This window comes from Cyphomyrmex costatus, unplaced genomic scaffold (genome assembly GCF_001594065.2).
Source record: "Cyphomyrmex costatus isolate MS0001 unplaced genomic scaffold, Ccosl1.0 scaffold6, whole genome shotgun sequence".
NCBI classification, from domain to species: Eukaryota; Metazoa; Arthropoda; class Insecta; order Hymenoptera; family Formicidae; genus Cyphomyrmex; species Cyphomyrmex costatus.
In genome coordinates this window covers 833,609-852,978 of record NW_017280155.1, presented here as the reverse complement: position 1 = coordinate 852,978, position 19,370 = coordinate 833,609, and the positions used below count along the sequence as shown (strand labels likewise).

The following is a 19,370-nucleotide window of genomic DNA, read 5'->3' as shown; positions in this document are numbered from 1 at the left end:
TTTAAATAAAACTATATATTTGTCAGTATTACATTTAAAAAAAAAAAATGCAAAAGTACATTTTTAAATTGATTTTAAAAAAGTAACGGAAAAGTAACGAAAAGTTATTTTTCAAGTAACGGTAACTGTAACGAGTTACTTTTAAAAAGCGATAACTGTAACTGTAACTAGTTACATTTTTTACTCGGTAACGAGTAACTGTAACTAGTTACTTTTAAAAAGTAACTTTCCATTCCCTGGGAAAAAGCATGTATTTAAGTCCAAATCATCGTCAGTATTCTACGTCAATCCATTAATATTAACCACACACAATCAATAATATTGTCAATATTCGTTGATACTGACAGTATTACTGACCGTGTACAGAGGCCTTTATATTTGCATAAATATAATTTCTGTGATACAAAAACTATATTTGCATATAATTTATACGTTGGCGTAAGAAATTATTAACTATAAAAAAATATGTTCTTTTTTATATTAATAATACGAACATCTAATTTCAAGATATTTAAATACTAAATGTAATAGGACGTTTCAAGGTGTTTTTAATTTATTCAAACGTTTAACTATATATTAGTATTTATTATGAATATTTAAACATACTTGAATATATTAAATTATGTCGTGTAAACTTTATTAAATAATAAAATGATAAATTTGTATTTTGTAAAATGGAAACCTTTATATTTTTTAAATTATAATTTTCATTTATGAACCTTATTTTGTTATTGCATTTCGTGTAGTGATGACAAGTCTATAATCATTATAATTGTTCGGAATAAAAAATCTTTAAAGGTTTTTGTACTGCATATTACGAAACAATGTGTGTGTATATATATATATATATATATATGTGTGTGTGTGTGTGTGTGTGTGTGTGTGTGTGTGTGCATATATGAATAATATAAAAATATTGGAGGTTTTAAAGTTGTGGTTTCTCTTTGCTACCGCTTAGTTTTATTCGAGCATAGGAAACACACGTTCGTCGAAGTGAAATTATGGCTCAACAATTTGAATCTAATTATTATATTTCGGAAATGGATTTCGGAGTGGCTAGTAAGTTTTAAATGTACACATATATGTGTATATACATATGTCAGAGAAATTTTTAATCTTTAAACTTTTTGAAGAAGAGTGACATTACAAACATTTTTTCTCAAAATTATGTTAACTTCTATTATACAGATTTTACAGATACACGAGTAATGAAATGGTCATTAGTATCTGCGCCGATATCAATAATTTCTATATCGATAGTCTATCTTTATACCGTCTACTTTGCTGGTCCGCAACTCATGAAAAACAGACAACCGTACTGTTTGAAAACTTTTATGCAATGTTACAATCTCCTTCAAATTATTGCAAATGCTTGGATATTAAGTCATTTTGTGATATATGGTAGACCATTCGCTGCTGTGTGGAGGTATTGCGAGTCACTCGATGAACTTTGCGGCAATTACAGCGAAAAGGTATGTTATATATGTATTAGGTGTACAAAAAGTTCTGAGCTTTTTTTTTTGTAAAATTCAATCTTTATTCGTATGTAATCGTACGGAAATGGCTTGCTGCGTAACGCCAAGCTGTTCTGCAAGTTCCTTTTCAGTTTGCGCAGAGTTTATATCCAGCAGTGCTTGCAATTCGTCCGTTTCAATGTTTTCAGGGCGTCCAGAACGCGATTCATCTTTAAGACTGAAATCTCCTTGGCGAAACTTTTGATACCATCTTTTACATATATAGCATAACTGACAGCGTTCTCTCCATATGCATTACAAATCATTGCAGTGGCTTCAGCAGCATTTTTTTTCAGATGGAACGCGAAGTGGATGGAAAATCGAATATGCTCTTTTGTTATTGCCATCGTGAATACTACTGATTTTTGAGGTTATGTGCATCAAACGCCAAACCGTATGGCATTTTAGAAGGCCAAATGTTAGCGCTTTAAAACCGCAAAAGGGCGGGAAGAGATGTATAAAATTTAAATTGTTATTTCGGTTGCATGAAATCTAAAGCTCAGAACTTTTTTGTACACCTAATATAAACTTTTAAATTTTGCCAAAAATAAAAAAACAGTCTAAATGTACTATTTAAATTAGTAGGTACATTTTAAATGTTTGGGAAATATATAATAAATCGATAAATAAAGCACGTGAAGTTGAAGAGCAGATATAACTCGGCAAAAATTAATACAAGTGGGATGACAATAGATAGAATTTAAATAGAATTTAAATATAGAATATTAGAATATATTATCAGATTTAGATTGACTCTTATTCGCCATTCTCAACGTATTAATTATTGTTAAATAGATTCTTATTGTAGGTACTTGCATTAATGTGGTGGGGACTAATGCTTAAACTATTCGATCTCATTGAAACTGTAGTATTTGTTTTGAGGAAGAAAGATCGTCAGATCTCATTTCTACACACGTATCATCATGCTTCCACATTTATCTACACTTGGTTGGTGCTCAGTTACTTCAGTCATAGTTTTAATATGATTGCGATGTCACTCAATGGTTTTGTACACGTCGTAATGTATTCCTATTATTTTCTGAGCACCTTTGGATCGAACGTACAACGATTACTTGTTCCAATCAAAAAGTGGATCACTGTTCTACAAATGGTAAGCATTAAATCTGTATACCATAATTGCTCGATGTAATTATCGATATTAAATATTGCTTTTGTTAAAACAGACACATATTGCATTCATAACGGTAGGTTGTATGCAAGGTTTTATATTCAATTGCGGTACCAAGATGGTGAAATACTATTCTACCATAACATGTATTAATTGCTGTATAAATTTGTTATTCTTTTTCAATTTCTTTTATAATGCTTATAAGAAGTCGAAGAAAGCCTGAGTACAATTTTATCGAACGAACACCGTCAGTTCAATAAAATTGATTCCTTCTTTTTTATTTAGTATAATAAAATATTAAATATATCTCTATGCGCAACACGAACGCGTGTATATCTCGTTATTACTCCGCAATTTCCTACGTACAATATTTATCATCTATAATGGTAAGTAGCGTAAAACAGTACCGTGCAAACGGTTTGCATGCTAATATCTTGAAAGTCGAAAGGTAAACAGTTGTACAGTCCGCGTGCACACACGTGCTTGCACATTGCACTATCGCACGCTCCAGTCTCGTCGGGCGTGCAGGTGATGGTATCTCACGAGTGCGCCTTAAGTGCTAATTTCGCGAGCGTCACATTTCCCACGTTTGACACGGCGAATCCTCGGGAGATCCCCGGGCGCGTCCACGTCGATGTCTACACGCGCGGCGGCGTACATAATTCTGGATTTAGTGTCGCGTTAGGGCCGTCTCTGAGTTTGAGGATCGTAGTCCCCCGAGTGGCGCGGAGATACCCGCTTGGCCGGCCGTGCGGCGTGATTTGTGGACGTCAATACGGGGGTTATGCGTGACGTATCTCACCGATCATAATTACATCCTGTTACTGGAGAGATCCCTACGCCCCACGGTCCCTCCTTCCTCCTTCCTTCCTTCCTTCCTTCCATCCACTCGTATCGCTCGACCACTCTCTCTCTGTATCTATATACGATGACATGTAGAACTTCCTGATTTATCGATTTTCCAGAGGAACAGCTTAATCTTTCACCGTCTTGTTGACAAAGCATCGCGCGAATTTATTAAAGGAGATTATATCTTCTACCCCGCCCAACAGTTTCAATCGTAAATTAATTTTTAATTATGCATGACAGATATTACTTGAGATAAATAAGGGTCGATTTTAGGTCGATTTAACGTCGTGCGTATTGAAGAGGAATCGTAAAGATATATTTTTATGTGGATTAGTCTACCTTTACGTTTATTACCCAGATGATTGCGACTCTTCTTTTTCTGGGGACAGTGATATACGATATTTAAACGGATATGTAGTTTAATTTCTGTCAACACCTAGCTGCTCTCGAATGTATTTCGGTACTTCCCAAAAGCTTCTCCTCCTTTCGATGTTCTTTGAGACGGAAGTCATAATCTTACGCGGCTGACAGGTAATAGCCGAACGTTATTGTCACCACCCTTTGGTCCGCGTACATACGCTATTGTGTTGCCATTTTATTTTTCTTATCCATCGAGTTTAATAACGACAACATTGTCGGTAAATCACACCTAGACCTGTGAACCTAGCGCAGCTCTGGGCGAGGCTATTAGTATAAATACGGTTATAATACAGGCCCCAGGGGTTGGAAAGGGTATAAACAGCTAGTAAATCAAGACCTGCGACCCTCCGGCAGCAGGGGTCTGCCACCAACTCGAAATCAGGGCGAGCGTTTAGCGTCTCTCAATAGCGAGTGAATCTTTTCTAATCGGCTGTTTTTGCTCGCCTGCTCTGCTCTTGAACAGGTCGTATTGCACTGACATCGCGGCGTGCATTAATATAAAACGGATCGTATAAAATCGTTTGCAAATAAAAATGTAATAAAAAAATTGTGTCATAAGTCAAACCACGTTATAACAATTATGTGTTTTACTTATCCATTTCCACTGTAAAAAATAAAAGTAAATATGTAAAAGAAGTACAAGTGAATTCGTATCCTTTAAAAATCGTACAAGTGCGACTGATTGCTTATGTAATTTTAAAAAAAGTAACGATATTAAATTAACGGTATAAAACAAGCCGAAATAAAGTTGACAATATTTATTCAATACTATACATTAAAAATTAAAAATGAAACGTTTCGACTTGTACGGAGCCCTTTTCAATCATAAATAATAACGTGGACATTAACAAATTAATTACAATAATAATACAGAAAGCCATAGTCAATTGGTCAATTTATTGTCAATCAAGTCGAAAGTAAACTCATGGATATTGTCTCTCACAGTCGAAACAAGAAAATCGTCCGTATCATGATTCTAAATCGTCATTAACGTCAAATTAAAACAGGAACTAAAATATATAAATTATAATTGAAAATATAAAAAAAAGTGTATTTAAACAATCATATAATTTTAATGTGGTTTAGTAATAAACAAAGGAATTTGAAGAGATTGAAATGAGCATATAAGTACCACAACACTGGATAGATTTAGCGAAATTATTCTATATTTCGTGGAATATTAAAACGAAATTTTATTTTAAGTACACATAATTAAACGTTTCGGCCTTTAATTTGACCATCATCAGTAATCAAATAATAATTATATCTTTGACGTTCGTTTTATTTAACGCTAATAATGATTTTAATATGAGAACGTAATCAGATGATTAGATAATTTGTTAATTTGTCGCCTGTCATTTTAATACAATTATAAACAAATTCTTAGTTATGTTTAAACAATTTCGTCTAATGAATTGTTGAAGTTGAATGTAGTCAGTATTATTGTCCATGGACTTCCAGCAATTGTTGAGAATTAGTTACCCGACTGAATGTAAAATTAATCATTTAAATTCTATTAATTATGATGTATTAATTCCATTTGTTTGTTTTTTTATGTGGATCATTTCTGAAATGGATCTTTTGTAGAAAGAGGGTTCTGCGAATCTAATATTATAATATTTTCCCAATCCATTTTGTGATTGAATTTTAATTGATGCTCTGTGACTACTGGCGAATAATTGTGAGATTTACCATCCATGATGTGTTCTTTTATTCTGGTTTTTAATTTTCTTTTTGTTTGTCCAAAGTGTATTTAACCACACGATAGAATTTTTTTTTCCTCTCATTCTCATCCCTTTCTTGAATATCAAAATATAAATCGGTTCGAGATTGCGGATCGCGCATCGGAATTCAGCCAATCGAGATAAAGCTGCTTTGTCTTGATTGGCCGAATTCCGTTGCGCGATCCGCAATCTCAATCCGATCCGCGTCCACAGTCCGTAGTGTGACACGGGCTTAACGCATCATGATTTACGATTCCGTGACGAAAGCCCGAACTTGCGCTTTACTATATGTGGATAAATATTTGCTGAAATTTTTTTTTCGATTGATCATATTTTCTTATAAAATGTAAGGGGTCCCCTCTATAAGAGGAAGAAAGCAAAACGTAATTATTGTAATTAAAAAAAAAAAGAATATCGATCTTCTTCCTGGGCGTGACAACCGAAAAGATCGCGGGCAGGTGACGGGGAGACACCGCGAGCCCAACTAGTACGAGTCTCTCACGTAACATCGAGGACGTATACCTCCGCCGAATTAATCCGCCATTAATATCCGCGCACCGAGGCGGAAGAGCCGGTCGAGTGTGTAAAGCTTCTTCTCTAAACAAGCAGTTCTAACAAATGGCGAGAGATCGTCGCGCGTCTCCGGACGCGGCGCGCGGGGCGCGCTCCTAATGCCGCGGCCATGTATGCATACGACCGGACCGGTGATTAATGCCGGCGCGGAGGGTCAAGATCCTCGTCGATTAATCAAATTAAGGGTGGAAGCGCGAGATAAAACTCGCGCCGCTGGAAAAGTCCGGCCGATGAGAAATCGTCACCGTTGCGCGCTCGCCCGTCCGATATTGCCCGCGGTGTGACCGTTGAAAGAGGGAAGTCCTGGGGGAGGGAGGCCTAGGAGAATCGCACGAGTGTTGAAAAATGATGGACATGACTTATCTGTATCGAGGATTGCGCCTGGCGGCCGTTTGGAGAAAGAGGCGTGACCATCACTGGCCCTAAAGCTTCGAGCTCTCGTATATATTCTCGACCGAGAGAGAGAGAGAGAGAGAGAGAGAGAGAACTGGACGTTCTGGTCGCGTTGCAGAGCAGAAGGTAGAAGAAGGGGCCTAAGGTCGCTCGGGTGTAAACGGAAATGTGAAATATAGTCCCGATATGATCTACCCAAGTTAACCTGTCTGTTCATCGTTTTCCAAGTTGGTTCATCGCACCGCTCATCGCTTCACCCGTGCGAATGAGGGACGGCTAAACGCGTCTGATGAGAATCAAATACGGCACCTACGCGTAACTGAAATTTACGGGTCGCCGAGCGTTCTCTCAGCACCACAGACGGACGCACGCTATAGAATATAGATGGACCTCTTTCAGCGTGTCCGGCAAGTGTCCTATGCGATTACCAACGCGCGCGGCAGATCGGGCGAGTGTCCCTCGAAACGATCAGTTAAGTCCCGCGCGCACGAATTCATATCTCGCGCATCGTTTGTCTCGAACAGAAGCTCGCAGGCATTCGTCGGGGACGTTTGAAGCGACGAGAGAGGCTGCGGAGCGAGAGAAAGAGGAGGGAGGCTTCGTCGAGTTCAGAGGGCGATCGCCGTGTGTGTACGAAGGTGGGACAAGGCGGAAAAGGCGGGAGGCACGCGGGAATGAAAGAGACCGAGAGAGAGAGAGAGAGAGAGAGAGAGAGAGATAGAGCCTCGTATTCGCAAACACGCAAATTTCAAAAGGCACTCGACTATGTGATGTCGCGGCGGGCATGAGCGACGGGGCTCTCCGACGACGTATGCAAATACAGATCGAGCATGATAAATTGCTCTTGTCAAGCCACCCGGTATTTCGCACGAGCCTATAGAAACCCGTTTATCGTCGAGGTATACGGATTCCGCATATAATCTCGCCGACGGTTGAAGCGGCACCGCGACGTGTCACGTCGCGCATCGCGACGGACGAAACTTTCGCGGGTGCGCTTAGTCGGCGCCGTCGCCGACGACGACGGCGACGACAATGACGCCGCGACGCGGAGTGCGGCCCCGGCTGTACCTCCGACGTCGTTATCGTTCGCCGCCGCCGCCACCGCTGCGAATTTTAATGGAATAGTTGCGTCGTCGCCGCGAAACGGTTTCGCGGCTCGCGATTTGTCACGCGCCGCGGCAGAAACGCGAACGATCATCTCGTCCTTCTCTGCGAACACTCGACGAAACTTCTGATACGAGTGAAGTTAGGCGAAACTGTGTATCTTGAAAATTTAGCTATGGCTATCTCCGTTTTATATGATCTCCATTTGATGAACACATATGATTGATTATCGGATCTTTGATACAATTTGACAAATTGCGTGATTTATTTAACCCTATTTGTCTTTTAAGTGTCTATTTGATCCACAAAACATAATTTATTTTCTTACTAATATTTTTATTTAAAAACTTTTTTCTCCAATATTTAAAGGCGATGCTGGAGAGACGGCCGAACTTAATCGATGTCGATGAAACAGATTTTTAATTCCAATTAAAATATTACATACATCAAGAAAATATTTGGATACATTAAGTAAAACGTTACGTACATTTTTTGTTCTGCTATATCTATATATCGCTTGAATGTGAGGTTATGTACACTCAAATCATATTTCTCGTGCCATTTCTTTTGCAAGCTTCAAAATTATAATTTGAAGGTCTCACGATAATCTTATAAATTAGTCAAATCCGGAAAAGTCCTTTTTGTTTAAATATATTCTTGCATTCATTTATATATATGTGAAGAAAGAACCTACGTGATAATTTTTGGGGGGATTCTCACACCGGTTTGGACTTTCCCGGATTTGTTTGTGTTTTCCCTTTTATTCTGGAAAAGGTTTTTCTATTCTGTAAACAAGGAAAACGAAATGGCACGAGAAATTCGAAATGAGTGTTCCGTCGGTGACTCCAGCATCCCCTTAACGGCGTCACCTGTCAATGTAAGATTTTTTTCTGTGTTTTCTATTCTCAGAGCTTTTCCATTATATTGATTCAAATATGCGATGATACGATCGTATAGTAAATCCGAACAGATCAGAATTAATTCGAATGGCAAAAGTATCGCAAAATTAGACTTCTCACTTATTCCATAACGTCCAACTAGTGACAGCATTCCTAGTTTGTGCGCGAGGTGATATTTTAGCTAGCCATTACGAGACAAAGTCGGCAGCTGAGATCTGGGGGGCTGCGATATTACCTTTTTTTCCCTTATGATTACACCGAGCTGTCAACAATGTCGCTGCGAGGAAACTTGAAAAGACTCGTGACGTTATTTTGGACGAGAGGATCAGTCTTTATTTCTACCGGTCGCGAGAGAAAGAGCATCTAGTCGGCACTCGATTTAGGTGTAGATTCCGCGTCTAAATCGTTTCATTACAAGATTTCGTAGGGGGTCCTGGCACATCTGCATTAAACGCAGCCGAAACCGGTTCACCGGCCTCGGTATCAACCTACCGAAGCATTTCTTTTTACCACGTCGATTTATTGCTCGTCACGTCGTGAAAGACGTCGTCGACGAGTTCAAACCACGGTTTGAGAATCACACACTTGATGGTATGGCGGATATTGCGATAATAACCGGTTCTTGCGATAATCTTAACGGATCAAATGTATGTACATGAGTTTTTATTATGCGCATTCATTTTAATAATAATCAATATTCTAATCTTAATGAGACGTTTACGCTTGTTGTGTAAGTATAAACATGTAATAATTAGCATCTAGTCTATTTTTATCCCAGTTTTTGCTTAGAACACTTCAAGCTGTTAATTATACCTGCCGAAAGTATTCACACGCGAAAAGCTGGGTTTTTTTTCTCCTTTTGTCGGAGATTTCATTTTATATTTTTCAACGTAAGTGCACTAATGTGTGCTTTCAGTACATGGACTTATATAACCATTTCAGTTTGACGCATACACGCGTGATTATCGCGTATTAGGGTGGTAAATAAAACGCTCGCTAATGGAACCCAGCAATTCCACGCTCGCACATTTCGCTTTCTCTGCATTATGTTGCCGTCGATCAGCACGACATGTATCAGGAATTCCAATTATCCGCATATTTTGAGCCATGTATAAGCATCGTGTCGTCTGTCCGTACCGAACAATTATTAGATATTCCTTTTAACGTAAAGCCGTAATCGCACTAGCGATTGTGATTGTGATTGACGATTATTTCTCAACCAATCGGAACAAAGCAATCGGTGACTGCTCCGCTCCGATTGGTTGAGAAATAATCCCCAATATCGTCAATCACAATCGCGCAATCGCTAGTGTGATTACGGCTTAAGGCATGCAATTAAATCACAATTATCCAGATATTTCCATTTCAGCTTTTTCGCAGTCGAGTTATCTTTGTACACATATTGGCCAACAATATTAAAGCTTGGAAACGCGCAGTTTCATTCCCGATATATCGTGTATCTGTAATAACGTGGAATTCGAATCGGATCTATCGGACATACTCCGTAGCGTTGTATCTCGCATATTGCATTTCGTCAAAAGGTGTTCTTCATTCAGTACCAATCATGTAGCAGCGGAGGGATATACGTATGCGGAATATTAGATCCGTATTTCCTTTCGCGACAGCCGGGATCGCCGCGTCGTGTCACGTCCCGAAAGGCCATCGCGGTGGGAAGCTTGAAATGTGAGTCGGAACGAAAGCGAGTGTAGTCGATTCGAGGAGTGATTCGTCGGTGGCACCCACAGGCGCCCACGCCACGCCTTCAGACCGGGTCCCACTCCGTCTGTATTTTCACCCAATCCACTCTGCCTCTTTTCCTTTGACCGTGCTGCTTTTCACATTCGCTCTGAAGAGAGTTCTCGCTCGATGCGTCCCGCTTTCGAAAAGCGCCGTTCAATCCGGCCGCTTCAGAGGGATGAAAAGGACCTTGGTCGGCTCACTCGTAACACACTCAACACGCACACACACACACACTCGCTAACGATCAGTCATCTAGTCGGAGAAACAACCTCGGCTCAAAAGATTATGACGACATTGAACTTTCAGATCTATTATTTCCGCATCTAACTATTTTGAAATAAATCGATCGAAAGAAACAATAGTTGCTTTCCATTTACTCCGATTCTCAGATCATTCTCACTTGTGACGTCATAACTCAGTTGAACGCGCGTTCCTTTTGCATTCTGAGAAGTGAGATTCAACTGAGTTTTTACCTACAAACTGCACAAGGTGTGCTTTATTGAGTCTCGTAGACTTACTGTAAAAGTGAGGTTATAAACCTGTGTTGCCTATTTGTTAATTTTACCAAAGTAAGCAAGTAGTGACGTCATTAATCTGAGTATTTCATACTCAGTTTCACTTGTGTGTAAATTGAAAGCAACTATTATTGACCAAAAATTCCTGTGTTCTTCGATAAGTAAATTTAACGTAAAGTTTACTATGTTTATGGTATTTATGGAGAACACAACTCAAATTTCTGTAGTACCTTTATTCCATCACGTGTACGTGACGACGATATCGGTAGATGCACCTGTTTGCTTCTCAGAGAGGGTTCGAATTAAAATCGATGATAACAATAGATAAGATTCACTTAAGCTGCGTGGGGCAAATTTATCAAGGACTTGACATCGCGGTGATCGAAACGATTAACAATCGTGATTAAATAATGAGATATTAATACGCAGCATGAACGTACGAAATATATATATAGAAGTACTTTCTTTTCGCGTTCTTCTCCCTAATACGATTTGTTTTCAGCGTTTGCATCTCAGGCCGTTCATTATCCAATTTGACTTTCACATTTTCCGCGAGAGGATCTCGAAGCAGAGACGAGTTCCGCCTCGTTCCGATGTTAATACGTGACTGTGTTGTGAACGAGTTAAAATAAATACCACCGTAACGACGGTGGACTCCTGGCGATGTCTCGTCTTGCATTCAGATTTCAGGGAAAGAATAATTACCTCGCGCCACCTAACCCATCGTGTCGGCGCGTCGTGCCGCTTTCTTCGGTCCGGCAGAGGCGTATGTACTGGTATGTACCATTGAATAATGCAGCCAGCAACGAGCGCGGTTCCGCGCACGCACGTGACGCACCAACTGCGGTGGAGCGCGCGCGCGCTTTCCTCTCTCTCTTTCTCTCTCTCTCTTTTTTTTTTACGTCGCATCGCGTACAGGGAGAGGAGTGCATTCACCGGGAGGACGCAATATCTGGAGGACCGCGTTTCGCCCCATCCCTCCCTTCGTTCACCCCTTTTCCACTCTCTTCCGCCCTCCGCCTCCGCGCCCTGCCCCGCCAGGCGCACGGGTCGTTGACCTGACCTGGTGAAACACATACGGGGGTCCTTACGCGGACTCTGAACCGTATATACGCAGCGTTCAGATGAGAGGATTTTACAGAGACTCCTTTGCGACGGCAAGGGGTAGGCGGTAGCGAACGGCCGGATGAAAATATGAAAGCGCAAAGGGAGAAAGAGAGAGAGAGAGAGAGAGAGAGGCGTGCACATTAGATTGTCTTTCTCTCTCTTCCTCCATTCGAACAGTCTTCCTTCCCTTCTTTCGTTATACGTGCACTCGCGAAACGTCGTTTATTCGCACCGCGGGGCGAACCTCTCTTTCTCCGTTGAATACGTCCTTTCCTCCGCCTCCTCCTCCTCCTCCTCTTCCTCTGTCTTCTCCACTCTGGAAGGCATCGTTCATTCGCACCCCGCGTGCTCTCTCTCTCTCTCTCGGGAATATAGGACGTACGTGCGTAAGCCTGGGCACCCGAGAGAGTCATGTGTGGTGATGTATGTCCCGCGCCCCGGTGATTTATATGTATAATCGTGCGATAGCGTCGCGGCGCGCTGATTACATTTTTTCCCGCGTCCTATATAAACGAAGCGCTGACTTTCTCGCTCGTCGTCTCCCTCTAACTACTTCTAATGAGGTTTTCATCAGCGCGCGATTACGAATAGACGCAGGCCGGAAATTCGATGCACATGCGCTTGCGAAACCGGTACCGCGATTTATACGTTCTATTATTCGCAACCGTACGCCCGTCGGGCTTTGAACCTTCCTGACATTTCAGGAGGACACGAAGAGGAGTGTGCGAATGAATAATTTAATGGCGATCAAATAGTGGCGGGTTGCCCCCGAGGAACCTCGTTCTCTCTCACTCTCTCACGACTTCGCCGTCTGAAATACTCTTCGCTGGGCTTCACCCTTTAATATTGTATCATTTTTTATTGTCTCACGTATGCAGACAGTGGGTAAACAAAAACGTCCGACAAATATTTTATATTTCCATCTTTTATGTTCCCGCTTTTCGATTTTACGAAGAGATGGAGACGCGTATCATGTGTTTGTATACCTTTTATCGTCACTGTACAGCTGCACGCAATTGACAAGCGTCAGAGAAAATCGGTCAATCGGTACGACGGATATCAAAGCATATTATAGATGTAAACATGGTCGTTGAATAGTGCAACGAGACGAGAATCGTCATGCGGCGGCGACGCGACGTGTCAACATTCGCGCGCGTAGCCGAGCGCATTGACCCTGTCAATCCGGCTGCCGCGATGAATGCGAGTAAGTGCAGTCTTACGCAATACGGTGTGAGAAAGGGTGGCGTTGCCGATGGGTTGGAGAGGTCGGGGATGTAATACCGAACCGCGGGATAGGGAAGGAGCGAAAGATCGTAGAGCGTCGGGCGCTCACGCGCGGTGGGAAACGCATAATATAGAGAGGGAGGACCGGCGTTGTGCATTATGGATACGCTATTCACCCCGCTTATTACTTCCTACATACCAGCCCTCTTACCCCAGGTACGCACGAACGCGCGGACGGAGCCCACCGTCACACGCGTTTCGTTCTCAAGGAACACCGCGCTTCAACGGCCGCGTACGGCTCGCGTGCAGCGACTTCGCGGTCAGCCGGTGGAGGAACAGGGAGGAGCGTGGAGAAAATAAAAAAAGAAATGAGAAAACAGTGTCGAACTTTTCCAGTCGGAATTTCCTGAATTCGTCTCTCATTTCGCTTCTCTATACGCGAGTAAATCGCGTAATGGTCGCGTGGGGTTTGTGCGCGCGCGACACGGCGCTTGTGCATTTTTCACAAGCGTGTATACGGGGTAGCTTTAGTCACGGGATACGGTAGCCTGATAAATAATAAACCGGCCTTTCCGCATGTCACAGGTCAGCAACCTAAAAGGCGGTGTCGCAACGTCGTCGAGTATAGATAATAATCGGAAGGATATACACACGGTTGAATCGTATTGAGTCGATTAGGTTCATCTCTACGTCCGCGCAATATTTCTGATACAGCGTTATTTTATATACTTACTAAAATTATTCCAACAGTTTAACAGGATACTGTAACATGCAGCACGCGCATGCGGGTATCCACTTTTATTACAAAACACGAAGTGTTTTAAGACTTTTAAGGCTTTCGATCATGCAACATACAAAACGTATAGATACATTATTTATAAATTGTTCAATTTATAGCCTAATGATTGACATTTTGAATAACAAGAATAAAAGGGGCTAATGAGAATGTATTCGCTGTTATAATGCAGTAAAAATTAATTAGTAATTAATGTAGTGAAAATTGTATTAATTTCCTTTGTTCTTTTTTTACTACAATATATCTTATATTTTATCGCCCCAATAACAGCGAATATACTCTCATTAGCCCCTTTTATTCTTGTTACTTGAAATTTTCGAGAGTCTACTTTTTAATTGAATTGACATTTTGCTTTCCTCTTTTCTGACCGTACCGTCTTACTTTTAAATGTCGAGACTTTGTAAATTCGATTACGTATGTAGTACACAATGCAAGCGTTACGTGATGGAATACGCAATAAAAATACAGACCGAATGTTCAAGGAACTTTTTAGCGATTACAACAGCCTACGTGTATCGGTGTTTTAATAAAGTGATCTAATAATTAATTTTATTTAATGTATTATATACGTCTGTGTGTTGTGTGTGAACTTATTTGCGTCATTTACGTAAAAATTATCTTAAAGAAATGAATCCTATACATTTCCTAAAAATAATCGATGTATAATTATTTATTGAATTTTGTGTAAAAGAGTGCGTGAAATATATCTTATAGATTAACATACATAACGGAAATATATTTATTGACTAATTGAAAGCTTTTTACATAATATAATAATAAAGTTGCGAGAAATATTCTCAACCAACCAACACCTCGAACTATAGTTTTACATCGGTGGCTAGCTCATCGATTTCGAATTTAACGTCGCAGCCAGGAGGTGGAGCGAGCGAGAGGACAAGAGTCTATGGCGTAGGATTAACAACCGGATAATGAAGTCAGTGTTTCATGCCCTGTGAAATTGCGCTCACTCGGACCGCCATTCGATTCTCGCTTTGATTGCGCCATGGGCGAAAGCACAATGGCTATAAACCGTCCAGCGTTGAGCACCATCGCTAGTAACCCTGCCTCCCCCTCCTCCTCCCCCCCCCTTTATTCAATGGAATTTTCGGGCTCGAGATTTTCCAGATTTTTCAACGCCCTCGTCAATGCTTTGAAATAGGCGCGTTAGCCATTTCTCGTCAGTGCTCCGACGGTCACGACTCCGTTTTGCGAAATGAAAAGTTGAAACAAACCGTAGAATTGACCGTTTTCGACAGGAATTTTATTAATCCTTTACCTCGCCCGAGAGAGAATGCAGAGATTTAATATACTTTTTTGTTATTAGACTGTGAAATAGGTTGTTCTTTGTAAGCAAATAAGTGTGTATTGTGCGAGATAAATAAACATTTTTGTTTACTTTGTAGAGTGCATCTTAAAGGAAATGTCATGGTCATTTTTTAAATTCCGTTATAATATATTTGAAAATATTGTTGCAGGATTTATGTCACACAAAAGCGTAATTAAAAAAAAAAAGGATTTATTAAACTATGTTATTGCGTTGTTTTAGTATTAAAAAGTTCCTACGTACGAAAATATACAGTCTCTACAGAACTCGATCGAATTTTCCTCCAACTCTTTAGTTCAGTGGACGCTGCATTTTTCCGACGTCGAATTTTTCCAGGGGGTTTCCTGACGGCCGTCCACGCGCCGCCCCGCTTCGAAATGGCACTCACTGTTTCACCCTCGCGAACTTTCACGGTGTATTATCGGGCTAGGTCTTTTTCTCTTTTTCCTCTGTGTTTTTTAAAAAAATTCTCGCTAACGCCATTACCGTGGACGTATCCCGGCTGTTTTTGCAAGCCGACGCGCCCGGAAAAGATTCGCCCGACGCTCCCTGCATACGATCGCATGACGCGTCCGCTCGCTGTCGCATTTAAACACGTAAACGAATTAACTCGAATTTCAATAATCCGTTTAGCCCGCGCGCCAGGGATTCTCTCGTCCCCTGGGCTGTTTCGGAAAACTGCTCAGCGTATGGAGCAATTTTGTACACCGTAAACAAAATTATACGAGACGTAGCGGTGCACTTTGCGGGCATTTAACGTATACATACCTTTTTCTTCTTACAGAAGCTTCTACGACATCGTTAGAAAAAAGTTATGTCATGTGTTTCGATATTTCATTAAAGTAAATAGTAGTATTTATTTACACTTCAGCTTTACAAAAATAGCCAAGAAGGGGACTTGGTTTACAATATTTCTTAAACATATAATATTCATAACCCATACATTCCTGCGTAAAACTTTCCATTATCCTATCCTTATCCTAATCTTTATCCCACGACTAGTCGCAATTATATTCTATCTAATCTCATCATATCCTATTTTACTTATACAAATTATCACAGCTTCGTAAATACTAGATTTAACCACAGCCCATTTAACACCAATCATCTATCCTTTACCTATCCTAAGCCTATTTTATTACTGATTCCTACGCCTTCCTTTAATTCTCACCTCTTTTCTTATTTGCCTTTTCTTTTTCTTTCCACAACCACCGTAGAATTTTTCCTTTTTTTTCATCTAAATTCTCATCCCTAAGTATTTTAATAATTTCGTCTAAATGTTCACCTCTCTAGCTCTTGAAACCACCTTCTGACAAAACTTCACATAATATTCCAAATCATCTTTGCCATCACCGCAAAATACACGCGTCATCTCTCTATCCTCCTTTTCCCTTTTCCAAAACTGATTTGCTTCTTCTAAATTTCCACATCTAAGCTTCACTAAGGCCCTAACCTCATCCCCTCTCTTCAACTCTTGTAAATTAACCTTCTCGGGCCTTTTCCCTTCGCCTCTATCTCCTTATATTTCTTATTATATCTCGCTTCCCTGATTTTGGCATCCTCCCATCGCCTCTGAACATCTCTTTCTCTTTCTATTAACTCTTTGTCTAAGATTATATCCTATTCCTCCCTCTACTTCCTTCGCTGCAATTCCCCATCCATTCCTATTATAAAAACTTTCTCTTCCTCTCCCATACATATCTTCCCAATTTTTATCTCTTTTTTCCTCCCAACAAGCCAAAGCTATTTTTCCTGCCCTTCCCTCCTTTACTTTTACCTCATATCTTCTAGCTCTTATTCCCTAATTTACCTTTCATTAAAATAAGTATAATCTTTATTATTGTCATATAACCTATAATGACAGTAAGAATATACAATTTTATGATTCGTATGGACTTTGCATATCTGAATATTTATCGATAATTTCCAATTATAATGGGATAGAGATTCAAGTGGCTGCTGTGCAAGGCGCTGAAAATGTGGTTTCACCACGTCCGCCCGCCCGACGAATCGGGCGGCTGCAATCACGTGGCTTTTACGCCACGGCGTCCCTCGCTGAAAAGCAAATGAGTGGTTGTTGGTCGCAGAGACGATGATGATGATGACGATGATCATCATTACCGCGGTGTCCCGATACGATGACCCCGCTGCTGGAGTACCGATGATTCACGAACGCTTATTAGCCCCCGGCTCTCTCATTCTCTCACCCTTTATACCATCTTTCTCTCGCCGTCTCTCTTTTCTGTCCTTCCTTCCCGTCATCGTCAATGTGAGATAACGAACGGTGGATGGTCCACGTATACAACAACCGAATTGCGACTATCGCTTTCGCAATCTATTATTTACGAAACTTAACTCTATATCGGACGTTCGTTAGATGCGGCTTTGAAACCGCATGAAATAAACAGGATTAATGTTTTCATCTTTTCCGCATGGTATAACCGAATGAAAGTGCATAAATCAAGCCCCGCGCCAATCATCATCGCCCACGCCCATCCCTCGGGACGCAGTTTGAGTAGGCCATCGGATCCACATGCAGAACGATGATCATGATGATGATGATGACTATCATTGTAGCCCGCGCTGATGATCTCGTTAAGCTCGCTATGGCTTCCGTCGTGGATGACGCATGCAACACAATTCGATGCAACGATGTTTCGAAGTGGATAACGGGTATCAATGGTGTGATGATGATGTCGGCTTTCAGGAAAAATTTTACCCTGGCAATCAGCGCCTTTTTTTTTAAATATGTCGCGATGTTAATAAAACGTAATAAAGATTTTGTATTTTACCGATCACCCATACACGCACTCATCCTCGAGCCACACGAATCGATGATCCAGCATGGCGGTTGATCGCGTCCTTTTCATCTCCCGTCGTTCTCGTCCCCGTCGCGGCGGAATCAATATGGGATGATGAACTGCGTGGATTGAAAGCGATCGCTGGTGTTAACAGCGTTATAACATCCAAGCCTAGGCCCAGGATCTCTCTCTGTATTGCCAGCCGGTGCGGTCATGATGTCCGCGGTATTTTGCACGCTGCGTGACCCCACGTTTGTGAAACCTACCATTTACCTCTCTATCTATCACAATCATTTGGCGGTCGGAGTCGCGGCGAAAGCCTCGGTCACCGTCGTGGCCACTCGACAGTTTCGATATTCACTCGAACGTTTGATCCTCGATGTTATTAGGTGTACAAAAAAGTTCTGAGCTCTTTTTTGTAAAATTAAATCTTTATGTAATCGTATGTAATCATACGGAAATGGCTTACTGCGTAACGTCAAGCTGTTCTGCAAGCTCCTTTTCAGTTTGCGCAGAGTTTATATCCAGCAGTGCTTGCAATTCGTCCGTTTCAATCTTTTCAGGGCGTCCAGCACGCGATTCATCTTTAAGACTGAAATCTCCTCGGCGAAACTCTTGATACCATCTTTTACATGTAGCATGACTTACAGCGTTCTCTCCATATGCAGCACAAATCATTGCGGTGGCTTCAGCAGCATTTTTCTTCAGATGAAACGCGAAGTGGATGAAAAATCGAATATGCTCTTTTGTTATTGCCATTGTGAACACTACTGATTTTTGAGGTTATGTGCATCAAACGCCAAACCGTATCGCATTTTAGAAGGCCAAATATTAGCGCTTTAAAACCGCAAAAGGGCGGGAAGAGATGTATAAAATTTAAATTGTTATTTCGGTTGTATGAAATCTAAAGCTCAAAACTTTTTTGTACACCTAATATAATGTATATGTATACCTACGATCTACGCGTCGATAAAATTCAAGCTAACCTGAAGAACCTTTTTCTATTCTACTTTTTCCCACACGTTTCGTATCTTCCCTATTATCTCAAGCTTTTGGAGATCAAATATACCGTGCACAGTTCGTCGTTCTTCTCTTTGCATACCCTCTCCGGGATACCGTTTGATCTACAAGCTTGTTTATCCTGTTACGCGAATAAAGCTGCGTCTGCGATTGGATCCACCGCGCCAGCGTCTCGTTTCCGGTTCAGCGCGTTTTTGTTAAACGAGAGTATTTTCTTTAAAAAAAAAAAAAAAAAAAA

At 40.9% G+C, this 19,370-nt stretch overlaps 1 pseudogene; it reads left to right on the top strand.

Moving 5' to 3' along the window:
- The window catches only part of LOC108779439 (elongation of very long chain fatty acids protein 1-like), a 20,517-nt pseudogene extending 3,110 nt beyond the window's left edge, over positions 1–17,407 (top strand).
- The last annotated feature ends 1,963 nt before the right edge of the window (positions 17,408–19,370 follow it).